General features: G+C 41.5%; 2 long non-coding RNA genes across 3 annotated transcripts in view; both read right to left on the bottom strand.

Annotated features, from left to right (window-relative positions):
* Positions 1–10,568, bottom strand: part of LOC128091386 (uncharacterized) — a 29,684-nt gene extending 19,116 nt beyond the window's left edge. For both annotated transcript variants that reach the window (XR_008211383.1, XR_008211384.1), the window contains exons 1-2: positions 10,501–10,568; positions 6,369–6,553 (exon numbers count right to left, since the gene is read on the bottom strand). This is a non-coding gene — a long non-coding RNA (uncharacterized LOC128091386). The remainder of the gene's footprint in view (positions 1–6,368; positions 6,554–10,500) is intronic.
* Positions 10,569–14,917: 4,349 nt separating this feature from the next.
* On the bottom strand, positions 14,918–25,677 carry LOC128091351 (uncharacterized). The gene is made up of 3 exons (XR_008211357.1): positions 25,591–25,677; positions 25,079–25,181; positions 14,918–15,078 (listed from the first exon to the last, which is right to left on the bottom strand). It is a non-coding gene; the product is annotated as an uncharacterized LOC128091351 (long non-coding RNA).
* Between the last annotated feature and the right edge of the window lie 1,268 nt (positions 25,678–26,945).

Below are 26,945 nucleotides of genomic sequence, written 5' to 3'. Positions count from 1 at the left end.
TGAACCATAGCCAGCTGTATGATCTGTACAGAGAGCATCCAGGAACTACAGCCACAGGCATCTGGTCCAAGGAGCAGGTAACACAATTTACTCATAAGTCAGATAGACTGGTGAAAACTTTTACAACACAGGAAAATGTAGGAAATCTTAGGGAAAAAAAAAAAAAAAAACCAAACAAAAACAAACATGGATGAATTAAAAACAGAGGCACAGAAGCACACGGACAAAGAAACAAAGACAGAAAAATAATAAAGTCATAGCCCTAAATTACTAACTGTTACCCTTTGTCCCCCTTCTGATAAGTGTTAAACCAACTTCACTGAGACCTTCCATGCGTTAAAGTGGCATGAAACAGAGAGAGGTTTTCTGTAAAAGGAATGGGTAGACACTTAAAACTGTGACTTAGACCTGAAGTTAAGTGGCCCATATTACACATGCTGCTATATGTGCCCCTGTGAACACATTACAGTCCCCTCTGAAGATATCATTTTTTGTGAGCAGTGGGTCCTTGCAAATATGTGTCAGAGATTGCAAGTACTATCACAGCTAACAAATTAATGGCAATGTTGTAATTGCTCTGAAAAAAAAAGAAAGAAAGAAAGAAAAAAAGCCAAGCATTTCCTGAGTAGGTAGGAAAAGTCATAAATTTTAAAGACTAGAGAATCTGGTTAATTGAATAAGAAAATTAAAATACAAGTCCATTAAGCAAAATGCATATGATAAAGAATCCCTTTTCTGACATTGAGCCAAGCTAGAAGAAGAATGTCACTGTTGCAGTTTGATAAAAATTACCGAAGACACAAAGAAACCAAGTCAGAAAAACAAAGTTCCAGACATCTAAAGATGAGATCGCTGCAAACACATCAAGATTGAGTAAGAGCTAATTTGGCTTCTGTCCAACAACTCATAAATCCAGCTGAAATTGTTATTAGAGTTTTCAGAGTATATAATAGTTAGCACTAACTGTCTTATGTTTAGCATAGCCAATTAAATATCTATCTGTTTTGCAGTATGCCTGTTTGTTAAGGAACCACAGCCTGTGGTACCTTACATTCTCCCTATTTAAACATTGGCATCGGCATAAACATTGGCTCTGCATAACATTTGTCTTCATCCTGCTCCTCCTGCTGTGGATGGGACCTGCTGATGCATGCCACTGCTACATTTTGATCTGAGTTTCCTTCTGACAGATGCTCTGGAATAAGAACAGCCCAACAAGAGCTCGGGACACAACTGAGCTGAACTTTTGTGAGAAAATATGGGCATGAGGGCAAGTAGGTTTTCCACTAAGTAATGCAACATATATTACTCTGCTAACTGAGGAACCCACTATTCCATTTACATATTTACATTTCTGAATGTAAATGTTCATTCAATTGCCAGGAAGAAATTTCTCTTCCCTACTGCTCAAAGCAAGTACAAGACTCTCACTTCTTCTAAGGAGGAACAAAGATTTCTGCTTCTCCTAACAAGAACTTCGGACAAAATAACTCAAGACACTGCTGTAGGTCCAGAACAGGAAAGAAACCAGTCACCCCTTAATACAAAGGATAGAATGTCTTCTACCCTGAAAGAATAAAGGTTAGATAAAAGGGGAAAGCTAGCCTGATTCCATTTGAAAGGCCTCAGCCTGGGGTTCAGAGACTGTTTTTTATTAACTAACATCTAAACACCAGGAACACTCCACCAACATTTGTATATGAAAATCAGAGACGCTCTCATTCCATCCAATTTTTCTGTTCTTAGTAAGACTCAAAATGTCCAGAATAGGAAATATTAATGCAGTGAGACATCCAAAAATTTGACAAACAATGAAGAGAGAAGTCGTAAGGATTTACCAGAGACAAAGAAGAAGGGGGAAGACATAGACAAAGTATTCTCTGCAGATGTATGTTCTTCCCACTCTCCTTTGTTTAAATAACTTCTGTGCACCTTTTGTAAGCTGAATTCTAAACTCTCAGGGACACAGAGATGTATCTAGAGAACATGCATCTTAATGTGCCCAAAATGATTGGGAATTATATGTGATTTGGCTCTTATTTTCTACACAAGTGAAGAATATTACTCTGCACAAGAGCGTCATAAGCTCCATATGACAGTGTGTAAAGTCCACTCGTGAAGAAAGCTCTTACATATTATCTCTGGCTACTGGATTTCTGAAGCACAGGGGTGCATGGAATGCACAATTAAGAAACACATCAAGCAACAAAATTTCTCAATTACAAACAAAATGTTGTGGTTTTCTGCTGTTTATTTCACTGCTTAGTCTCCCTCAGTCCGTTCCCAGACAATATCAGTGAAGTGTCTTCCTCTATAGGGTATTACTACATGCCAGGAAAGACCAGTGGCTTCCCAAATACCGTGCATGTTAAAACTGAAAGTTCTCAGATTTAAATCCTCTCACTCAACTCATCCAAACAAATGTTAGTTCATACAACAGACTGTATAATGCAAAGAGATTTCTGGATCTAGATCTAAGAACATTTTTGCCAATTTCATTCTGATACAGCCTCAAGCAGCTCCGCTAGCTTTGACTTTACAAACATCAGTCATGTTAGCGCTGCAGAACACCAAAGCAAACTAGCCCAACTTCTCTTCCTCTGTCCCCAGTGGAACTAATTAGCTCAGCAGCAGAACTGTACTGAGGCCTTCAAATCCTGAAATAGCTCATCTAGTGGTTGTTCAGGGATGTCTACATTGCATTACATTAAATATATAATGTATAAATTATATAAATTATAAATATATAACTTTCATACACCTTCCATTTCTTACAGCCATGACTGTCCATGGATGCAAAGCTCTTCAGGCACAATGAAAACGCCAGACAATAAATCTAATACTGAGAGATGTGACAGCCATATATGCAACTCATATCCATGTGGTTAATCCTGTACCAATACTAAAAAGGGAGTTTCTGCCCCATCACAAATCCCAGGTTCTTATTTCACCCAGGTCTAGCTAAGCCATTAAATGTGTCTCCCACCAGTATTCCGAAGGCTTAAATACAACAGTATTTGACCCACAGCCTTTAATGAACATGTATGAATACACACTAGAACAAATTTGGTGAAACAAATTCCCATTGTTCTGAAAAAAGTTAATAAACAACTGTAAAGGCTACCACTTTCAAAGATTATACTGTTCCCAGCTCACCCCCATATTGGTTTCTACAAGGAAAAATGAGTTTCACTGAGCTTGAAGTAATAAGTGGTCACTTGCAGTGGTCACTAAGATGATGTTTTTCAGAAGATCGAACAGCCTGGCTACTCCTATGAGATATCAGAATGGCTGACTGCATACCACCATTTCACAGAATCACAGAATCACAGAATTGTAGGGGTTGGAAGGGACCTCCAGAGATCATCGAGTCCAACCCCCCTGCCAAAGCAGGTTCCCTACACCAGGTCGCACAGGTAGGCATCCAGGCAGGTTCTTAACATCTCCAGAGAAGGAGACTCCACCACCTCCCTGGGCAGCCTGTTCCAGTGCTCCGTCACCTCACTGTAAAGAAGTTCCTGCGCACATTTGTGCAGAACTTCCTATGCTGCAGTTTCCAGCCGTTTCCCCTTGTCCTGTCTCCACTCACCACTGAAAAGAGTCCGGCCTCGCCATTCTGCCCCCCACACCGTAGATATTTATAGACCTGGATCAGGTCCCCTCTCAGTCTTCTTTTCTCAAGGCTGAACAGACCCATTTCACTCAGCCTTTCCTCATAGGAGAGATGCTCCAGGCCCTTCACCATCTTTGTGGCCCTCCGCTGGACTCTTTCCAAGAGATCCCTGTCTTTTTTGTACTGGGGAGCCCAGAACTGGACGCAGTACTCCAGATGAGGTCTTACCAGGGCAGAGTAGAGGGGGAGGATCACCTCCCTCGACCTGCTGGCCACGTTCTTTTTAATGCACCCCAGTAAGCCATTGGCCCTTTTGGCCACAAGGGCACACTGCTGGCTCATGGCCAACCTGTCATCCACCAGGACACCCAGGTCCCTTTCCGCAGAGCTCCCCTCCAGCAGCTCATCCCGCAACCTGTACTGGTGCATGCAATTATTCCTCCCCAGATGCAAGACTCTACACTTGCTTTTGTTAAACCTCATCCGGTTTTTTTTTGCCCAGCTCTCCAGTCTGTCCAGGTCTTGCTGAATGGCAGCACAGCCTTCAGGCATTTATTTAACTTCCATCTTCACAACAGGCAATTCCCAAACTGCTAAGAAGTAAACTCTAGAACTCTCTGCTTCATAACCCAGGCGTTTACCTACACTAACCCAACACCGTTTGCTGCTTTTGGTTTCTAGGCTGCATGTGATCCTAGAGTCACACAATGCGCAGGAGTAGTTAATATTGCCCGTGTGGCCTTAAATAATCCCTTCATTTTCAGTTGCCATTAATCCATGAAAGGAAAGCACAGGCAGCCTGAACTAGCACTTTCTCAGTTTGTTCTATCATGAACTGCTTTTTCTCAGCGGAACTGCACACAAGCAGTAGAGATAGCTATGCCAGGAGAGGGGGCAGGGGGGAAAGAAAGGCTTTTTCCTCCTGAGGGCTTTTCCGCTTTCCTCATAGCTTTCTGCATAATATAGCTCCTCTTTTCATTGCCCAGCAGGGGATCCCAGAGGCCAGAGGCAACTTTTCCCCTTGGTTTTAGAGCAAGTATGATAGATTCTTGTTTTAAGAACAGTTTATTAGTTGTTTGCTCTTGAGTATTATATCATCACCATTACAGCAAAGTTGCTCTCCTTCTAAATTTCGTTTATTCTTTGGCACACAGGAGATGTCTTGGGTTACACAGCTAACATCTCTTTATGCACCAGTCAGTGAAAACCTTTCCATTGGCTCTGGTGGTGCCAGACGAGAAGTTGCAAAGGTGTTGAAAAAATGATCCCTTTCGGGCTCAATTCTGTTTCCACTGGTAAAATTCCCTCTGACATTGACAGAAGTTGCTTTCAGACCATTTACTTAAGCAGCTTTTTAGAATCCATGAAGGTATTCAGTTATCATACAAGCTTCTGCTTGATAAGGAATGCTCACAGGCCTTGAAGACTGTTTATGCTGCATCTTGTTAAAAAAAAAAAAAAGTTATCACTAAAAAATGTCTTACAGTTAAGTAAGTTGCTGTAGAAATAGCCAAAGATGAAATATTTTGAAGAGGTACCCAGTTAGGGACAGTGTCTAGTTATTTTGTTAAAACATAGTGTTTCCAAGTTCTTAATAAATGGGAACATTTCTGATTAGAGTATGTACCCATGTTGTATTATATAGCTTTGTACCTTTACTACTTTATACATTTTCAGCCTCATTTTTATCCAAGCTTAAAGTGCTTAAATTCCCAAGCCACAAACAGCAAGCAGAAGATTCCTTTTCCACTTTTGTAATAAAACTGAAGTGCAGAAAAAGATCTATTATTCAAAATGACTCTGTAGAAGCCAATAGCATTGATTAAATGGCATTACATTCTTCCTAAATCTTTGCTTAAAAAATTCAGATATTTATTCCACGTACACAGAAAATCAGTTTTCCATATACTTAGGGTCTGGGTAGGAGGTGCTTTCTCTTTATTTTGTTTTCTGTTGTTATGCCTGAAGGATTATTTTTCCCATCCCAAAATAGGCTGTGTTATCATTCTCTTCAACAAGTTCAAGAAACTACAACCAGAAAACTCAGTGTTCAAAGAAGAAAAAAGGCACCTTTTATCTTATCTCTACACATACTTTTAATTCTGCCAGACAACACTGCTGGCAAAACTCTCTTCATTAGCAGAGAACTAACAAGTTTGCTACATTAATGAGTTGCAAAAAGTAACTTTACAGAATATGTTTACAGACATAATGAAAGAGGTCGAAAATCAAGAGTGTAACCTGATATTTTTCAGATTATGGACTTTAACACTTCTATTCCCATTGCTTGTCTTTCCCATCACCTTTGAAGACAGCGTGCAAAAATTTCAATACAGACAACTAGGCTTGCTACACAAAGGGTTTCAAACACAAATTCAGTTAAAACCAAAGGAGTTGATTTCAAATTATTTCAAGCTTGCTCTGTATAATTGATAAAATTAACTGAACCTCTCTTCAGGTCTGCCTTCGCCACCAACCCTCTGGACCAGAGATTCCCATATTCCAATACTTCAATTCACAGTACAGAAGAGAAATGAAATCCAGGTTCTTGAAAAAAAAATTTTACACAAATATCTAAACAGCTATTTTAAGATGTTGTACTATCTGTGGGTTTACCACTTGCATCAGAACAGGATCTAGCTATGTCAGTTAATTAATTTAATTGACTATTAAACTTCTAACTAGCACAGAATATCAAGTATTAAAGTCTGAGATTTGGGAACCATTGTTTCCACGGAAAAAGAGTTTGCAATACCTTTGGATTTCCTTTTCATGGTTAGCAGGATGAGGTCATTAAGGGAAGCCTGTGTCTTGTTATTCATAACAGAACACTCCCATCTGCCTTCTTGCTCCTACACAGGTAACGCAGCCAGCAGCCAAATACTCCTTCTGTGTTTACATCCTGACAGATGTTTGGCCAAAATTTTCATACATGAGCACCTGCCATTAGACAAAACAAACAAACAAACAAAAAAACTCAATTAAAAACCTACTTAAATGCTGATCATCAGAGGGTCCAGAAATCAGAGGTTACCATTAGCCTTTCCTTGGCCTGCCAGACAAGCCTAACCCCTTATCCCCCACACATGCCAAGGCAGAAATGTTCATACAAAGGCCCAGAAAGACAGAATTAGCAGAAGCCCTCAGAGCAAGCTGGGTGGCACTGCAATAGAGCAGCAAGTGTTGTGCCTGTCTTCTCCTGCACCACTGCAAAAATCCAGTTTCTGTCATTGTTAATTTTTTTCCAAGTTAGTCATGCTTCATCTTGATTTCTTGTTTGTTTGTTTTGAGGAAGAACTAGGCAAGAGCCCTCCTGATGGCTTCAGATCCCACCATCACACACCACAAGTGAGCAGGAGCTGCACAGAGGAGGGAGCAGGGCTGCAGATCTGGGAGAGCAGCACTGCAGGATGCCTGCCACTGGGCCTCTCGAGGCCATTACACAAGCTCCTCCACTCTCTCTAAGTACCACGATCTTCTCTGGGTATGAAGTGGGATTGTTTTGTTTTCTTCGAGCTGGGATGATTCCTGCCACGTATTTGATATTAGAATCTCTCTATAGTGGTTTGCAAATATTCAGTCCCCTGGGGCTTGTGATGCTGGATCCACTAATGATTCACACAATGGCATTAATGTCATTCATGGATGAAACCACATTTCCTTACCCTACAGGGTGAGAGCAAGATGGGAAGACTGTGGCTAACATTAGGAAGGGACTGGGTGGGAAATAAAAATTGAAGTATTCAGGTCAAAAAACAGTGGGTGGCTAAATAAAAATTCGTGATTTCTGATCGTTTTGGAGGTGGGGTGAACAATAGAGATTTCACCCTCGACTGCCTGAGGACCCAACACTAAAAAAATAGACAATAAATGACCCCCCAAGTGAGCAATTTAAAACCATTCTCTTTGAAAACAGTTCTTGAAAATGAGTTGGCAGAACAGCTAGATCTTCCCACAGCAATGCATCATGAGATCACGTACAAGGAAACGGCAGAAGCATCAAAGCATGCTTTACTAGAGCATGCCCTCAGTTGCTCTGATTTCCCAACCAAGCCCAGGCCTAATGGAGGGGCTATATAGCGAGGTGGGCCCTGCCAGCCACATGCTCCTTCTAACCCTCCTGGCCTTCAAGTGGGAAACAGGCCTCTTTACTTTAATTACTGAAGATAATCACAGCAGACTGAAAGAGAGAACTTACATTTAATTGTGAACGTGCAAGCATATGTTGAAGGAACAATTCACATACTCGCTTCCAAGAGAGTTTGCACTGATATCATTGAATCATAGAATCATCAAGGATGGAAAAGACCACTAAGCTCCCCTAGTCCAACTGACAGCCCTCCACCACCATGCCCACAAACCATGTCCCTTAGTGCCACATCCACACAGTTCGCGAACACCTCCACCTCTCCTGGGCAGCCTGTGCCAATGCCTCACCATTCCTTCCAAGAAGAAATTTTTACTAATATCCAACCTGAACCTCTGCTGGTGCAACTTGAGGCCTTCACCTCTCGTCCTATTGCCAGTTGCCTGGGAAAAGAGGCTGATCCCTCTGTAGGAGCACCTTCCTACAAGACACAAAAAGGAGGTTGAAAAAAAATCAAAGGCAAGCAAGATCCCTTAAGAAGTGTATGAGATGTAGCCACCTCAGAGATGCTCAGAGCAGTAGAGCAATCAGCTCTGAAAAACACAGCAGAGAAATTTCCAGCAGAAAGGTCTGTTCCAAGGCTGGGACGGGCCTAGGTGACTCAGAGGGCCTTTCCAGCTCCAGGATGGAAGAAAGAGGAGAGCATTCCAGCTCCTCGCAAGAAAAGAAACAACACATGGATCAGATACCAGCCTAATAACCAAGGTGCACTTTCCATACTCTCAAAACGTCCCGACTGAGAAAATACACATTGTTCACCGGTTAACAAAACACAATAACTGTCAAAAGCAGGACTCGTGCCTTGATTTGTGGCTGTAATTTATGACGCGAGAGAGCCTCGGCTCCAGCTCCAGCCCTGTGGGTGCCAATCCCACCATGTCAGGAGCTGGCCTCAGAGGCAGTACCTCTGAGCCGCGCCGCTGCGTAATTTCCCGGTGAAGTCCCCTTACGCCTACAAATCAGGTGCTGAAATCCCTCTGCGGGACAGTAAAAATGCTGGCACAGCTGACTGCCAGCGTAAAATTGTTCCTAAAAATGAGCAGGACAGGTCAAAGCCGCTTAAAAACCCACCCAGCCGTGGTGGCTGCACAGCAGATTATATTATGCTTAGCTGGTGCGTGGGTGCAGAGAACATGGGACAGAGACTGTCTCCCTCACTGCGCACTCCCCACAGCCCAGGCTTCAGCGGAAGATACAGGGAACATTTCAACCTCAAAGCCTCAGACAGATCGGGATACACTGGAGGAGGGAGAGACAGATTGCCCTTTTTTTTTAATAAAAGGTAGGATTAGGGAAAGCTGGAGGTGGGGAAGGTGTAAAAAAAGCAGGCAGGCAGTCCTTACTCAGCTTCTCTCTTCTATTCATTGCTCTGAGAAGTGGACAAGCCTTAGGAAGAAATAAGACACATGGCTGTGGGTAAAGGGGGGGAGGAATTAGAAACTGTAATTCAATCTAATATTTGAGGCTTGGCAAATGCACCTATGGGATTTCATGAAAACCCCCGAATCTTTTTCATTTCGGAGCAATTAACCAGATCCCAGCATCGCTGGCTCCAGTGAGCCGCTTAGCTCTCTGTTTTATTACCCATTTCCTTTCCCCCTCGCCAGCACTAGCTCCCATCCTCACACTTGGGAAAAAAAAAGGGGGGGGGGAAAAGCCCCACGCTGTTACAATGCCACAAAGGGGCCACGACAAACAAGTGCCAGCCAGTGCACTTCAGAGCAAACACAGAACACACATAAATGAGGCTCACATTCGGATTAAAACGCTGTTGTGTTCAGGCATTTATGTGTGGCATAATTAAAAACATCCAGCCGTAATTTAATAGTTCCCACCAAGCACAGACATAAAGTCTAGCAATTCTGTCCCTCTGCATACTTAACCCTTCGAGACAGAAGGAAGAGGAGGCGGGGGCAGGGAGAGGGGAGAGGAAGCTGCAGCTCAGAGACAGGGATCTTCAGAGCGCATTTTTTCCCCTTCCTTCATGTTACTCCATTTTGCTTTTTACTTCCTCTGATCTTTTGCTTCTGCAAGGAGAAAGCAAGTATCCATTTTTCTGGATGCTGCAGAAAGGGGATTCACATTCAGATGGCATTTCTTCAGTTCAACAGCAGTACAGCCGAGCATGGGATTCTGTTTGCAGAGGATAACATCTGTAGCTGGATGCTCTGATTCACAAGTTGTGAAGATGCCAGATTTTTCAGGCTCAAAAATCCGCTACTAAAAAGACAGACTAATTTCACCACCATTACTCACCCAGAGCTCAAGCTTTCTATTCAGAGTGGTTCCTCTAAACCAAAGTCAGCAGTGAGAGACCTGCATGCAGCACACAGGTAGGAAGGACAAGCCAGCATCTGCAGTGCCGCTGAACTTCAGGGACACACACCAGCCTGGCTTTGGGTCCCATCACTCAGGATCAGATTTTTAGTGAGGCATCTCTAGGGGCATTTTCAAACATGCTTGGCTACCAAATACAGGAGTAAGGCTGATGAGAAAGACCCATCTGCACCTCTGGAAATCTGAATGTATTACCATTTTCCATGCCAATTCCCAACAGGCAGATTTGGGATGATATTTTCCTCCACCCAGGGCATGTTATAAAGAGAAAGGTATTAGGATGTGCTCAAATGCCCACAGCAAGGATAAAAAAGTTAAAAAAAAAAAAAAAAAAAGAGGAGAAAATCTGCTTGGCCATTTATTTCCAAGTGCTGCAGTCTTCATTTGGGCAACAGTTCATTACCTTGACCTCACTGCACAGCACAGCAGGACTTTGCTTAAACAAGGAACGCAGAATCCTCCCCTTATTCTGGAAGAGCAAAGACAGAAGGAAACAATGTGCATAAGTTTATAATCATGGTCAACTGTGTCCCAGCTTTCCATCAGCTGTGTATGTAACAATTAGTCTAGGATGTTAAATCTATTGGTCTCTAGAGATAGAACAGTACCTATGCATATAAAAAACACTATATTTCTATCACCAGCTGTTCAGCTCCACCCTTTAATCATGTTCTTGCCCAACAGAAGGTATGTGAAAAAAATACAGAGGGGGAAAGGAAAAGGACTTCCAACGGAATAATGTAAAACAGAGGAAACTGAGAAACAAACCTAATCTGCACCTAGGATTCTGAATTTTAAGATACTTGAGTCTTCTCTTCAACTGATCTTCATCACATCCAGGACAATATTAACCGGCATGAAAATCTACAGAAAGTGCACTTCAATCCTGTCATCCTGAAGAACAAGAAAAAGCACCTAACCTTCCACTTAGAATTGTGGAAGCCAGCAGTGCTGTGAACTTGTCCCAACTTGGTCAAAAACAAAACCTTGAAAGTCCTGCTGCCTAACTGCAAAGAAGCAACCAGGGAACCTGGTGATGCTCACAAAATGGCTCATAACCAATATCCAGAGAAAGGAACTGTGAAAGACAGTTTTCCAAAGTATGTAAAACAAAAAACAAGAGAAAATTATGAGCATCTTATGTATATCTTGCTCATATTATATGTCTATCAGTAAAAGATTATGTGCTGATTTCTTAGAATAATTTGCTCAGCTGTCCTACCATGTGAGAAGCATCGCTGTTCTACTGTCAGCACAGCCAGCTAACCACAGCTGTTAGGTAAAGGAAGGAACTGCCTTCCATACAGCTGGGCTTGTGAAAGGTGGGATCACAGGATCGTGCAGTAATTCAGATTAGGAGGGCTCAGCATATGAACTTGGTACTTCAGAGCACTCGAGCTCTGAGCTGCCAGGCACTGCTTGGCTGCAGTGCAGCATGCAGTGGAGCCACACACTCACACCTGGGGGCATTGTGTCCTTTTGAAATTAGGTTCTCTTCCCAGGGTCAGCCTGGTACAGCATGGCACTGATACAACCATACCAGTCCCAGCTCCAGAGTCCTTAATGTTGTCTCTGTGCTCCACATCAATCACACAGGTACACTCCTCACCTCTCTGCTTTTCCCCTTCCCAACAACAAAGCCTTTTGGGCTGCTGTAGGAAACAACAACATTTAAGGTTCAAATGGCCTCAAGTGCTCTGAAGTGGAGAATCACATAGGTAGCGAGGACAGAAAGCTGTGTAGGAGGGGGTCAGGTAAATAAGTTCCAAATGAAATCCCACGAACTGCAGCTCAGGACTACTGAAGTGTTGGTTTTGATTGCCACTTTATTACTGCCTTTATGGCGTCTCAAATGGATTGCAGAGTGCATGGCATGCCAAGAGGGAAGAATGAGCCCCCCTGTCCTAGTAAAATCATGGGTCTCTTCCAACTAGAAATCCTAACCCTGATCTCTTTTTATATAAATAAAAGTCAGAGCAGGTCTTGCACTTACAATGTCATTTTAAAAGTGCTCTGCTGCAAACCTCTCTGCAAATGAAAACAATTTGTCTTCCCAAGGAATCCTGCAGAGTGTGTAACTTTTCAGACAAGGCAGGAGTGGGCGATGCTGAAATGAAGATGGAACAGGGTGACACAGGACACTAGCACTTTAGGAGATCTGTTTTCTGCATACTGACTCTTACTAATGAGAAAAAACCTCCACTGTGCCTTGAGCATCATGAAATTGCAGTCAAGAACAGCTAGCTGACAGCAACTGCCAGCAGCATCTCTTTTCTCTTTCCTTACCTCTACAGGCTCACACAGCACATACAACAAGGACTGCTAACATGGAGGTACCCAACCAGCTCACTAGCAAACCTGCCAGCCTGCTGCAATCAAAGAATCATAGAGTGGATGAGGTTGGAGGAGATCTCAAAGACCATCTAGTTCCAACTCCCTGCCAAGAACAGGGTTACCAACCACTAGATACAGTCCTGAGAGCACAGCCCAGGACAATAATGTTTTACATTGCATGTTATTACTGCCTTGAAATTTCCCAGGTAAAAATAATCAGAAGGCACTAAAAGAGTGGAAAGTCACACAACGAGCAGTCTTTATGTTTTTTTGAGCTAGAGCTGGCATTCTGAGGCTCCAGCCAGGCTTAGCAAAAGAAAAAAAAAAACCATGTCTTAGTTTTAATAATACAGGCAAACTGGAAAGCTGCCATCTTCTCCCTATAACTATTCTCCTTAATCTTCATCCACCTTCACCATCATCATCCACCCTCATTGGATGATGCAATAGATTGAACCTCTGTAAAAGATAGAGGTCCCAACATTACAAAAGAAAAAGAAAAGCAATCCTATCTGTCCTACACATCTTCTGTAACCACAGCACCCCAACATCACTATAATGAGAAACACCTCCTTATCCAGGCCAAGCCAGTGAAGTCAGCCAGCCCTCCAGCGGCACTAACAGTACAGAACACACTTGCTGCTTCAGAAAGCTGTATCACCACCACAATGCAACCACTGCCGGGCTGCAAGCAGGCAAATGACTCATGCCTTGCTGCACAATAGCTACTGGGGGACATAATTATAGCCAAGAGCTCTGCAACAAACCGCTACTCGTAGGAAAAATCATAGAGGCTTCTTTAATGTCCGTGCAGAGCAAACAGGGACTTGGAGTCCAGCCCTGCAAGCTTGACTAAGCACTTTGGGAAGTATGCAAGCCATGCCATGAGGCTTCCTGGCACTGCCATGGCAGAGAGCGTGACACGAGCTGCAAGGGGCTGAATTCATTCTCAGTGTGTCCCCCAGAAGCGGGAAGCAGGTATACAACCACAGCTCATTTGGAAGGCCCTTCCCCTTTGCCAAACTGGTAACAGTAAAAATAGGAATCAGAATCCAAAGTCTAAAAGAATGAACCATTGTTTTTCCTAAAGCCACGTTAAAAAAAAAAATAATAATAATCCCCCTATGTTTTCCTCCTGCGCTTTGCATGCTAGTCAGAAAGCACTTTCCTGGGAAATACATTATAATAACGGGCAATGTTCAGCATCACATTTGAAGTGAGCACATCCCAGTGATTAAAATCCAGGCAACAGAAATAAACACATCAGCAGGACATGCAGCGCAGTACTGAATTGGGACTTCTTTGTTTTATGGCTTTCTTGAATGTTAAATACTGTGTGAGAAAAACATTGTTCAAACTTAACCAGCTGTATTTGGTTTCTTTTGAGTGCATTACAATCTTCAATCATTTTAAGCCTAAAATCAGAAAACCCGGTTGTACTGGTAGGAGACTAATTGCAGCAGTAAAAGGTGGCTTATGTAGCAATAGTCTCTTCATTTTTTTTTTTAAAGTGAATTTATTAGAAATTTGTTTTTAAATGGGGCTACTCCATGTTAAAGCAGCCCCATCTATTATGTTAAGCTAGAAGAGAAACAGTTTCCCCGTTTCTCAAATTCCCCCAAACAGCTTTTGAGTTATCAGTGGTTTTTTTTTCCACATTGAAAAGTGGGAGGAAAGGTTTAAATTATCAAAATTCTCAAAACTAAAGGCGTAGAGCAAAAGGAAAAAAAAAAAACCAACAACCAACACAAAACTGGTGTTCAGGGCCAACGCTTTGCTTTGACAATTTCAAAACACATCTTTTCAATGTGATTTCTTAAATATGCTATTAAGCCTAATTTTCTAAACAAAATTAATTTTGAATGGGAAAGACATTCAGTGAGAAACTATCAAAACATTTGGACAGTTCCAAAACTTTATTTCCACAGTACTTTTCAAAGTCAAGCTATTTGTGAAAGCCAACCCCTTCCCAAAAACAGACTCAATTTCCATGAATCAGCATGTTCACTGTTCGAAAACTTTATGACAAGAAAGGCACCAAGGCTCCAGCCTCCGCAGACCACTTTTCCAGGAGCCTGTTGGCCTCACACCCTCCAGGAAGCTTCCACTGCAGCAAGCAGCTGCATTTAGGTCCTGCCCATGACAGGTCATAGCCCCCTACCAACTGTGGTTCTGAATCCCACAAGCACAGTATAGAGTATCTTTGCTTTGTGGCACTCCATCAGACGGCTCTAGGTGCCTGCATCTTTTTTGGTTGCTGGGACAAGGAAAGGGAAGGTATGGGAGCAGCAGGAGGAGGAGGCAGGAAAAGAGAGCAATGTTGTATGCACAATCTCTTCAGGAGGCAGAATTTATATATGTATATATACATATTTAAAAGGAAGAGCTCAGAAAGAGAATATATTCTACCTCCTATCCTGATACCCAGCAGAATTCTTTTGTCTCAGCAGCCTTGCACCTCTCCAGCCAAATGCCAGAATATAAGAGGAAAAATACAGGGTATGAGAAACGCTGCACCTGCAAGCATAGCCTCACACCTACCTCTGGGATAATGCTTCAGATCCTTCAGAGGTCACTTGGAGAAGATCAGCAGGAAGAGGAAGCAGCTGGCCATCCCACCCACAGCTCCTGGAAATCTCACAGCCCCCTGTACAAAGTACATACTGTGATATCACATTTTTATTTTAATCACCCACACTGAAAAGCATTCAGATGGTCTGACCCACCATTCATTCTGCTTCACTGGACAAAGTCACTCAGGCTTTCAGCTTAGCCTCATGCCAAATCCCAGGATTGACTGTCTGGGACTGAGCTGACAGAAATATCACCTCAGGGCTCCCCAGCCCTAGCACCTATAGGTTCTTCTCATCTGATCAGTTCCTTGCTCTTAGTACCAGAGTTGACAGTTGCTCTCATTACTTTCCTCACTCAGGCATAGAGGCTGGAAAAAATTGCTTGAATCTGGGTAAAACTTTCCGTCCCACACTCAGACCTGCTCAGGTGCTTGCATGTTCCAGTCTCACTCATAACATCTGAGCTATGAGCATTCTATGAGAGCTACAGATAGGCCTGTACCCAAACAGGATAACATCAAGACTTGGTTTCTAAGCTGACAGCAGAAATCTGACCAAACCATCCCACTCCTTTCTCCAGCATTGTCGGCATTTTGTGTATCTTGGGTGATTAAAGCCATCCAACCTTTGGCCTCATGCCTTATAACTCCACCCAAGGCATGTTGTAATTCCCTGGAAATGCACAGTTTGTCATGCTTTATTGTTTAATTACTCTCTGGCTTTATTTCATTGATACATGGCTGTTTCTTGACTAGCTATGCAAGGGTTTTCGAAGCCCCTGAAGGGAAGCACTGCAACCACTGTTGCTACCATATCCACACTGCTCACGACCTGCCTGCTGCCATTTGCCTATCCTGCTCATGCTCCCACGGAGAGAAGCATGGCCTACCACTTAGCACAGTGCCAGAAGAAACATTTTTCATACCTCAGAAGGAAAAAAAATGTCCCCAGACTCCCAGTTATGAGTTATCCTTTACAACATTTTGGTAATTCCTTAAATAAACAGAAGCAAACAAAGGAAGCAAGGGAGCATTTGTTGGAAATATTGGTTTTATCATTTTGACAGAAGGAGGGAAGCACTTCTCTTGGTAGGTTTTTATTCCAAGTGACATCAGCAGAGACTAAAAGAATGAGTGAACAACAGTGAAGAACCTGGCCAGTCATGTTCAGGCCTAAGAATGAAGTTTACGATTTCTAGAAGTATGCAGTTCTTAGTACACTGGATAAGCAAGGCAGCCTGATGGAAATTCTTTTCTCAAGGCTTGGCCTAGCTTAGCACAGACAGAAATCTGTGGCAGCACCAGACAGGCTGACAAGGTACCATATGGCAGCAGGACAATTATTTCCACATTAAGAAGCCCAAGGCCATTACTCATACAAATTTCCATGGAAGTTAGTTGAGCAGAAGTTCAAAGAATTCCCCCAGAACATGAAAGTATCATATGGGCATTTACAGTAAACTGCAAAATACAATCAAAGTTGGATGGTGAGCTCTAGAATCACTCTCATTCTTGTCAGCCTTTCTAATCCTTTTCCCCTCTTTATTCTCCTCTACTCAGATCAGTTGCATGAAATCTATGATACCTAGCTGAGAAATCCATTCTAATAGGAAACTGCACATTTAGAAATCTGTTGAGAAGGAGGAATAACAAGCTCTCTCTTTAGAGAAACATCACTTATTTCCTTTCATTTTGCCCCTTCAGAGATGGGAAGTTGCCATTTGAAGCCAGCAATGTCTTTCCTAGTCAATCAGTATTTCCCAAAAGCTAGTGCTGCTGCTGCTAGCTGTCACATGTATGGCATTTAGAGTTCAACAATTACAGAATTAGTTCAGTCTTGGCAGAACTTGCCTTAGTTTGGATGCTTTCATCTGCATTTGATGTCACTTAACAGCAGCTGCTATGCCCATCCAAAGAAATAATGCTCTTAGTTCTGCTAACACACCAGACACCCAAATGTGTTTCCAAAACAGGGAGTAACAAAAATGTGATATGGATGTCACTATATGTATATGCATATGTGGACATATTACATATATTTCTATTTTTTAACTGATGGGTATGTTCAAACTTGTGCAACAGTCAAATCTCAAACACGGGGAAATTCAATTGTATCTTTTCTCATCAGTTCTTCCATAGCCTATAGGAACTATGCTGACATTAAAGAAATAATAATAACCTCATTCTCCTAGCCAACAGAAGTCCTTTTAGAGTGTGAAATTGCTAAACATGAACCAGAACGTTTTTGTGAGCCTGCAGAAAGTCTGAAACAATAACTGAGAGGGTGTCTCTCCTATGTTAATTGTTAATGCAAAGGACTGCCTAAGGACACTGAAAATGCCCACGCTGTTAACTATTTATTGCACAGGAAGGATGGAGGGACAGACATGAGACTACCTCTTCAAAGCCCAGAAAGCACGGACATGAGAAAGCAAGCTAAGGTCACTGTTAATAAAATGCTGGCTAATATTTATGACATTTGCACAAGAATGTACCTTTGTTCCCCTCACAATAGAGCCCTGTGTCCACTCCTCACTCCGCATCCTATCTCTTTGATCCTTAATAAAAATTATAGATTCATATTGTCTTTAATTATTTGTACATGAAGTGTCAGCAGCAAACTGATTTTGAGAGTTCATTTGTAACATCAAAAATAAAACATTATTAGGCATCACCCCATACCACTGCATGTAAAAAAAAAAAAAAAAAAAAGCCTAAGGATTTTTGCCCACTCAATGAACTAGGACAACTTTACACGCTGAAAGAGAGAGAAATAGCTGTGCATGTTTTGCAGGCTGTCCAGTGGCCCACTTTCCCACAGGCCTGATGTTTTTTGGTAGTTATGGAATGACACATCCACCATGACATTTTTTCCTATAGACAAGAGTCTGTGAATCGTACAGCTGTAGGGGATTGGAGAAACCATTTACAAAGTGACTTCTAACTACAAAATTCATTTTTGAGAGGTGAAGTTTCACTTAAACATTCTGATGCTTTTGTCACCATTTGAATCTGCTTTTTAAATGGATTGGCTTCCTATGAAACCAATCTGCGTTTAAGTAAATGAGTAATTATTTACCTGGCCTGTGATGAATAAGAAATCAATTCTATACTTAAGCAAGTTTCTGATGGTTTCTGTTTAGTTCTCCGTCCTCTTCCTATTCATTCCTAAAATTTGTCATTTTGACTAGCTGTGAGCTATTTACATAGACCTGCCTGCAATTATTTCAAGATTTCTTCCCCAAACAATAAACAGCTAGAGTCTAGCCTTGAATAACGTGTAGTTGCAGCTGATTTTCTTCCCTAGACAAATTACTTTGCATTTATTAACATAGAATTTCATCTGCCATTTTGCCTTTCAGTCATTCAGTCATTAGACCTTCTGCTGCTGCTCTATAAATACACTGAAGTACCCTGCCTAACCTAATAAGACTCTAATGGAAAACTCCCTTTATTCTGCAAACTTCTATTTTCACTTCTCACGTCCTTCTCAAAAGGGAACTTTCCCACTTACTTAACTACACCATCACTTTATAAGAGGAGTGTTGATGGCTGTGACTCATAGCTGTTGGAGAGGCAGTACACCATATCTCACTGCCCTCCACTGACTCCTTCAGCTAAACTGGTACAATTGTGAAGCAGGGCTACAAAACCATTCTGGCAATCTTTCATGATACATATCCCTGTGCCAATTCATCTAACCTGCATTACACAACTTCTTTCGGTCTGCCTGCCACAAGGTCAGACACTCTCAGCAATACAAGCAGCCACCTTCCATCCCTCTCACAGTTAGGACTGAGTGAACAATTTGGCAATTTTGTGTTTGTATCACTTAAACCCCTGGGTAAGCAGCACCTGTCCACAGAATTTGGAAAAATGGTGTTATACTCAGCTTAATACTATACTGTCTCAATTTGAGAACATTCCCTTGAGCTCCTAAAAAAAAAAAAAAGTTGTAACAGCTATAAGCTTCTCCATACCAAATATCATTATAATATTTTTTGTATTTTTATCTTGAGTGCTGCCATTATATTTCTTTCTTCTACTGAATCTACCAAAACTCCAGAAGTTTCAACTTCTATCTTATCTGAAATAAAATCATTAACTTATTCAATGTTTTTGACGAATTTTCTTCAAAAATCTTTTTGGCACACTTTATTATGGTTTGATATGCAGCTTGCTGAAATTTATTCCCTTTTGTACATTCCTTATTTGGAATGACTTACACTTGTTGAATTATGTCATTTTATTCCTTTTATTCACAGAATAGCCCTGGTTGGAAGGGACCTCAAGGATGATGAATCTCCAACCCCCCTGCCACATACAGGGCCACCAACCTCCCCATTTAATACTAGACCAGGCTACTCTGGGCACTATCCAATCCAGCCTTGAATATCTCCAGGGATGAGGCATCCACAGCCTCTCTGGGCAGCCTGTTCCAGCACTTCACCACTCTCTCTGTAAAGAACTTCCCCCTGACATCCAACCTAAATCTTCCCTACTTCAGCTTAAAACCATTTCCCCTTGTCCTGCTGTTGTCTACCCTTCCAAAGAGTTGACAATTCTTTTTCAGTCTGTTTGGAGACTAATTTACAGACATGTGAATGCACACATCTCAGCAAACAGACCCCAAAACAACCTTTTATACTTATGCTCCATGCCATTTTAAGTAATTTACTGTTTTGGCTGTTTTAATTTCCTTTCAGAGAGTTTTATCTAACATCTCTGTGGCTTTTTTACTCCCACAACAACAGTGAGCGTCAGTACATGGTGATCACCATTGAGTTGACTCTTCGGTGGTTACCTTCAAGGCCATGTCCTGCACAGTGACTCAGAACCAAGCCAAAAGCTGTTTCTTTTTGTGTTGTTCAGCTGTTTACTCTAAAACCAGTTACTCCTGGTTTGAAAAAAAAAAAGAAAAAAAGGGACTGTCTCATATCCCAATACAACATTTAACTATCGATATAGGAACAACTGAAGTTTGTCATTATCATTGTGGTATTTCACTCCCTCTATACATAAAATTCACTGCTACATGCCCAACCAAGTGATCAACATTGCAACCACAACATTTAAATACGCATCCTAACTGGAATTCATCAGGATAACGTGACATGGTCAATTTATTCAGGTTGATTGACCCTGATTTGTAATGTATCAGGCTGCTTCCCCACCATCAAAGCTATTCTGTTATTCCTGTATGTTTTCTATTCTAATATTACAGTGGCTTCCTTCATTCTACCTACTGGCATACTTATGTCATTTCTGAGCTTCTAAGTACGTCCAACACAAACAGGATGCTTCCAGAGGGCTGAATAAATTTTGGGCACTTCTTTGTGGCTGATGTGCCAGCTCTGCCCAGATTCCAACCAAGTAGAAGAAGCCAGGTCTAGTCCAGCAGCTGTCATAGTGGCACCAGCAAGGCTGATGCTAGGTCCTCCCCATCTGAAAGGGAAGACTTAATTTCACAAGTAAAATTCCACATAAACATTAGCACAGTGATTCAGAAGATCAATTTTTTCCTCCTTCCTGAGCTGACAGTGCAGGAGGAGAAAGGATGAAGGCTCTGGTTTCTTCACAGCAGGGCATTCCCCACATTTTGAGGTCAACATAAAGGAAAGGGAGGGAAAAATTTTCCTTGTCTGTCCTACAACTTACGACAAGTCTTTCAACACTGCAAATCAGCACATTTTAGCAATTTCTAACAATAAAAAGTTATTAACATAGCTGTTTGGTTGTTCTTTGGTTTTTGTTTTCCTGAAGAAAGCCTACCTTTTCATTTAGAAATGTCATACGGGAAAAAGCTACAGATTTTAAACATTTATCATTCCTGTCAAGATACAACCCATTTTTAATAAAGCTTACCTGACAGAAAGGTGAAGAGGTTTTGGTAACTTAAAAAGGAGCCAGCAAGTCCCTTCTTACTTACTGCTTATCTGTGGTACAACCTAGGAATTCAAAAGAAACCACTATCTCCACTTGGACTGGCCTCCTAATTACACAGACTATAACTTCTGGATGATTTATAGCATATATCTTTTAGAAAGATATGAAATCTTGCTTTACAAACTTCCTGTATAGACAGTCCAATATATAACTTCGCAATTTTCTAATAGTTACTTTGCCTTGCTTAACTTATGTCTCAATGTATACTCTAGTTAAATCTGATTACCTTTAAAATCCAGTCTTCAGATTTCGTAAACCTTCTCTCCAAATTAAAGAACTCTGAAGCATCACCTACTTTTGCTCAGAAGCACATTTAAAAAACGGAGATCAAGCCCCTTTAGCCTTTTTTTTGGGCACAGGCCAAGTTACAGTGCCCTCCTGCTTCTGCACTGAAGGAAAGAAGTGAGGAGCTGAAAGGAACCAGAGCAGAATCAGTGGGAGTGAACATGAACAGTGATGATGCCAGTGCTGATTTTCTCCTGCTTCCCTGAGGCAACTGCTGTCCCAGTGTCCCATGATGCAGTAAAACATGTATCACGCTCAAATCCTCCAGCAGCTTCAAAAAGTCCTCCAGGTATCAAAGCCAAAGCCAAAATCATGGGTGTGTCAACTTCATGATGATTCAAAGGATCACGCAAAATAAGCTTCTTGCCCAGCTCAGCAGAAGATTGCTCAAAGACATAAATCTAAATCAGAGGCATGGGCATCTTTGTTTTACTGCTAACTGTTAGCTACTGACAATTGCTTTATGATTCCAAAAAGGAACATCACATTTTAGAGAAAAAAACCCACAAGGATAGGTTCTGCTCTTTATAATGAAGCAATTTTAGCAAAACACCTGCAAAACAGACGTGCTTCTGCATTCAAGGAAACTAGCAAGGAAACCAGCAACTTAACAGAGCAGATTCTGGATATGAAAACAGAGGATCTCATTTCTCCCCAGTATTATAGCACGTACATTACACAGACATGTGAAAATGGCATCTCCACTCCATGGTCAATCATTTAAATAAAGTGTACACCTTTCAGCTTAGCCTGTATGTCAAGAGACTCTCAACTACACTCCTATGCTTCCTTCTTCAAGCTCAGAAAGGAGGGTAATGACTTTGAAATCTCTCCTTACTACTTCTGACCACAGTGCAAATTATCTGGATGAGAAAGCAGAGACTTCAGGAATAAAGCAAATTGAAGGAGCAGCTCTGGAGGGCCTGACAGGCAATAAAGATTTGGCTCACAACTTTAGATTGCAACTGGACAAACGAGCATGTTTTTACCTGCATTTCTCTAGCAGACAACATGACTTGGTGTGCCATAAACTTGAGAAGTGGGCCGGTGCCAACCTCATGAAGTTCAACAAGACCAAGTGCAAGGTCCTGCATCTGGGTCAGGGCAGTCCCAACCACAGATACAGGTTCGAGAGCAGCCCTGAGGAGAAGGATTTGGGGCTGATGAAAGATCTGTGAGCAGGCAATGTGCGCTTGCAGCCCAGAAGGCCAACTGTATCTTGGGTTGCAACAAGAGAAGCATGATCAGCAGGTCGAGGGAGGTGATCCTGCCCCTCTACTCTGCTCTCGTGAGACCGCATCGGTGTACTGCATCCAGTTCTGAAGTCCCCAGCATAAGAAGGACATGGAGCTGTTGGATTGGACCAGAGGGGAGCCACGAAGATGATCAGAGGGCTGGAGCACCTCCCCTGTGAGGACAGGTTGTGAGAGGCTCTTCAGCCTGGAGAAGAGAAGGCTCCGAGGAGGTCTTGTAGCAGCCTTCCAGCACCTGGAGGGGGCATACAGGAGAGCTGCAGAGGGACTTTTTGTAAGGGCAGATAGCAACAGGATGAGGGGAAATGGTTTTAAACTGGAGGGTTAGATTTAGAGTAGATATTAGGAAAAAATTCTTTACTGTGAGGGTGAAACTGGAACAGACTGCCCAGAGAGGTTGTGAATGACCCCTCCCTGGAAGCTTTCAAGGCCAGGCTGGATGGGGCTCTGAGCAATCTGCTCTGGAGGGAGATGTCCCTGCCTATAGTAGGGGGCTGGAACTAGATGATCTTAAAGGTCCCTTCCAGCCCAACCCATTGTATGATTATATGATTAAATAAGAACTGCACGATGAATAAAAAGTGCAAAAAAGGAGGAAGAGGGAACTGGTGACTACAAAATCTGTGGATTTTGGAAGTAAACAAATTGGTATAATGTGTTTGGAATTACAAGCAAAAGGCAAAGAAATTACAGAAATATACCACAACCAAAGAAATGAGCTTAATTTGAATTTCTCAGTAGGAAATTATGAAGTTCACTTCCTTTTTCTTCAGTCACTACAGTAATCAAAAAAAATCAAAGCAGTTAAAATGTTGATTTAAATCTGTGTTGATTTATTTTTTTTATTCATTATTTTTTAAAGAATAGCCATCCACAAATAAATCCAAATTAAGTCTGCTATTGCTCTTCCTCAGCAGGAGAGCAGGCTGTAAGGCTGGGAGTTTATCAGATGTTATTTCCCTGCAGTGCAGGTGGTCTTAGTTCCTGGCTGTTTGCATGAGCCAGGCCTGTGTATCTGAGACTGGGAAGTATTAACACCACTGCAACAGTCCAGAGTATTATTAGCTACACCTAAAGAAACGGATCGTATTTCCAAGTTACACTGAAATAAAAGAATATTTCATGGCAGCGTGTAGAGTCAGTTTAAACAAAAATCATCAGACACCAGAAAGCATGCTGTTGCTCTCAAAAACTATAAACTGGGTGGAAAATACAAGGTAAGAACATAAAATTTAGCTAGGCAAGAGATCATATTCGGGGCTTCAGAAAACTCTTTAAGGCAAACAGCTAATTCAGAGAGTATGGAGATACCACATTCTTCTGTTAATTATCTGCTTACAAAAGCCCAAATCTACTTCAGATATGCAATTCACTTTAATAACAGTGGAGAGTGGTAAGCATATGTTGAGGGAAGAGCCAGTATTGTAAATAAATTGTTGTGAAGAAATTATCTGCTTTCTAATATTTTGCCCCTTCAAAACAAAAGTTTCATGAAAATTTTCAATTGACTGGATGCATCTTTAAATCTATGGCAGGTTTAAAGACCATAAAAATACAGAACTATGGGAATTATATTACTGAGAATAAAAAAAGTGTGCCAAGATTGCAAGAATGATATAAAAGATAGCCACTATATGCCAATACTTTATAGTGTCACCATAAGTTTGGAGATGTCAATGTCTGCTTCCTTCTGACAAGGTCTCCAAGTTCTGCTGAAGCAGCACTGCTTATCTGGTTACGAGCACCGTGTGACTCTAAAACTGTCATTTTATTCTGATTAAAATGCAACATGAGAAAACTTTATTTTTACATTCTGCACTCCTAGACCTTCAGCGCACAAAGACGATGTGCACTGAAATACAGATGTGCCTTTTTGCTTCTAATGCATGCACTGATGTTTTAGAATGAAGATGAAAGAACATTACAGTTATATATCAAACTCCTTCTATCCTTCTAACCTGTAACTTCTTTCTCTGCATTGTACAGCCTTATGTTTTAGGCAGCTTCAATTCATTCAAACTATAGTTTTTCACAAGGTTTATCTTATAGTCCTTTTTGTTTGTTTGTTTGTCCTTTAAGACAAAGGAGAGAGATAAAAGCTTTCACAAAATGTCAGTGATTTGATTTCAATTATTCTGTCCTCCAAGTATTTTAATGAGATTTCACCTAGGTGATTATGGACTGAAACTAATAATGTGTTATTTCTCTCACTCAAGCAGTAGTTCAACACCAAATAGCTGCTCTTAATAACCAAAATGTACCTTATCCTCATGTTCTAAGAGCCTACTTAGAGGACAATTCACATGGCTCAAACTGATATGTTTGTTTTTATCACCTTGTTCAGAGGGCATTCGTATTTAAATCCAGATGCACATGGAGTGAGACATGGGGTGAGACCACTCAGAAATGTACTGGCAAATCTTAGAATTTTTACGCTACCCTTCTCCTGTATAAACTTTCTAATCAAGATATATTGTAACTAAAAGATAGACAATACTGAATTATTTCTGCCCAACATGCAGGAGTAAATGGCAGTCACCTGCATCTAAACAGTTCTACTAGTTTAGACAAATACACATGATGTTACTTACCATCTCCTAAAACCTTAACTTCTCCACTGACTACTGTCAAGCATTTCTTCCTCAGATGCCCAGGACCAGACTCCAGTCCCATAGGGAATGGGTTGTCTTTGAGCTTTTCATTCAGTCAGCACATATGGCACAGAAAATGAACACAAAATAACAATTTTAAAAAATCATTAAAATCACCTTCAATCCTTCTAAACTGTCTCAAGGGAAAGCTACTAGAAATACTGAAACTCAGCACCAAATGGCATGCTTTCTTGCTCACATGCAAAGGTTCCCTAGCTTTCCAAAGAAAAAGCACCTGAAAGAGATCCCAAGCACCAGCAGAACCCTGCCTACATCTCTGCAGAAGAGAGATGCGCCCATTTCTATAGCCTAGCTTTCTCCTCCCCTTGATATCTGGAGCTGGCTTTTATCTGGACTGAGTGCAGTGATGCACAGCAGATCTCGCTGAGCAGGCCTTCTCACTGAGCTGAGAAGCAGCCTCAGGACTCCTTGCAGGTCCATGGAGAGCTCACCTGGGATTTGAGATCTCCTGGGCTCACTTCTGCCAGTGCTGCAGACGGGCTGTTGGGGCCAGGAGAGCAGACCACACAGCTTGCTGCTGCAAGCACTGCCGCAGCAGCACAGCCACTCTTGCAACACGCCAGATCCTATGCCTGGGGAGCTGCTGGTGTAAACAGTCACTGCATCCTGAGATCCTACCTCAGGGAAATATTTACTCATGAAGAAGCGTGTGCTTACACACATTGCTATGCTGCAAAGCAACACGATAAAAAGTTGTTGAACAGGAGATTCACTTAAAAGTATGGGGAAATTTCAGGCATTTTAATATTTTCTGAAAAGATTAAAAATAGAAAACAAACACCACAGGGATAGAAACTCATAAAAGTAGACAAAAAGACGTGAGTAGTGCAGAATCATGCACAAGACATTTCAATACCGATCTGCAACCTGCCTTCGGTGAACATCAGGAACTAGAAACTTGTCTACCTAAACTAGGTAAGGTATGAAAAAAACTGGTCTTTGGCTTAAATACATTAAGGAACCTGTTATTTTGCAGCTTCAAGAAAATTAGCCTTTCATCAGTCCTAAATGCTACTTGTACATCGTGGGTGTGCTGAAGACTGGCCTCATGTTTGTTTTTTACTCCTAGCATTTATAAGAAGAAACAAAAATCAAAATACCTACGTTACTTAACAATTTATGGTTTTACTTATCAAATACTTGAAAGTTTCTGATATTTAATACTTGAGGATTTTTTTCATATATATTTGTCTTATCATACACCCACATCATTTCATGGAAATACAACAACACATGGAATCCACAAATATCATAAGCCATTACTCTTTGTCTGCAAACTGACGTGTGCCAACTACAGTGTACAAGATAATGAAACACTTCACATATTATTGGCAAAGTATATGAGCTGTTAAATATGGGACCTCACATTCTTACAGCCAAGCACCTGGCAAAGTTCAAATGAATTCCACAGGTTTGGTAAAAGCTCATTTTTTGTCACTTATTCCATGCCTACCCAGAGCCATTTCGGTTGTGTAAAAGTCAAATATTTGTATTTCAGTGTCTGAGGTGGAGCATCTTTCCTATCACCCTCTCCAAATGAAAAGCAACCCAAAAAGCTTAACACTGCCAAAATAAACCTTACTTGGAGGCTGAAAAGGTTTGGCAAGACCACCATACCACAACCTGTTTCAGCCTAGTTACTGAAATCAGCTAGGATCAGCGGAACATCATAAAAAAAGACTTTTCTAAATACCTTCTGTTCAAGGCAAAACAGGAAGCTCTGTCATAAGTGAACCTGCTCATTGCTTCCTCTCCACAGCCTAAGAAGGTCAGACAGACTGCATGA

This window comes from Tympanuchus pallidicinctus, unplaced genomic scaffold (genome assembly GCF_026119805.1).
Source record: "Tympanuchus pallidicinctus isolate F22 unplaced genomic scaffold, pur_lepc_1.0 scaffold5, whole genome shotgun sequence".
In the NCBI taxonomy this organism is placed as follows: domain Eukaryota; kingdom Metazoa; phylum Chordata; class Aves; order Galliformes; family Phasianidae; genus Tympanuchus; species Tympanuchus pallidicinctus.
This window is presented reverse-complemented; position numbering and strand designations above follow the sequence as displayed.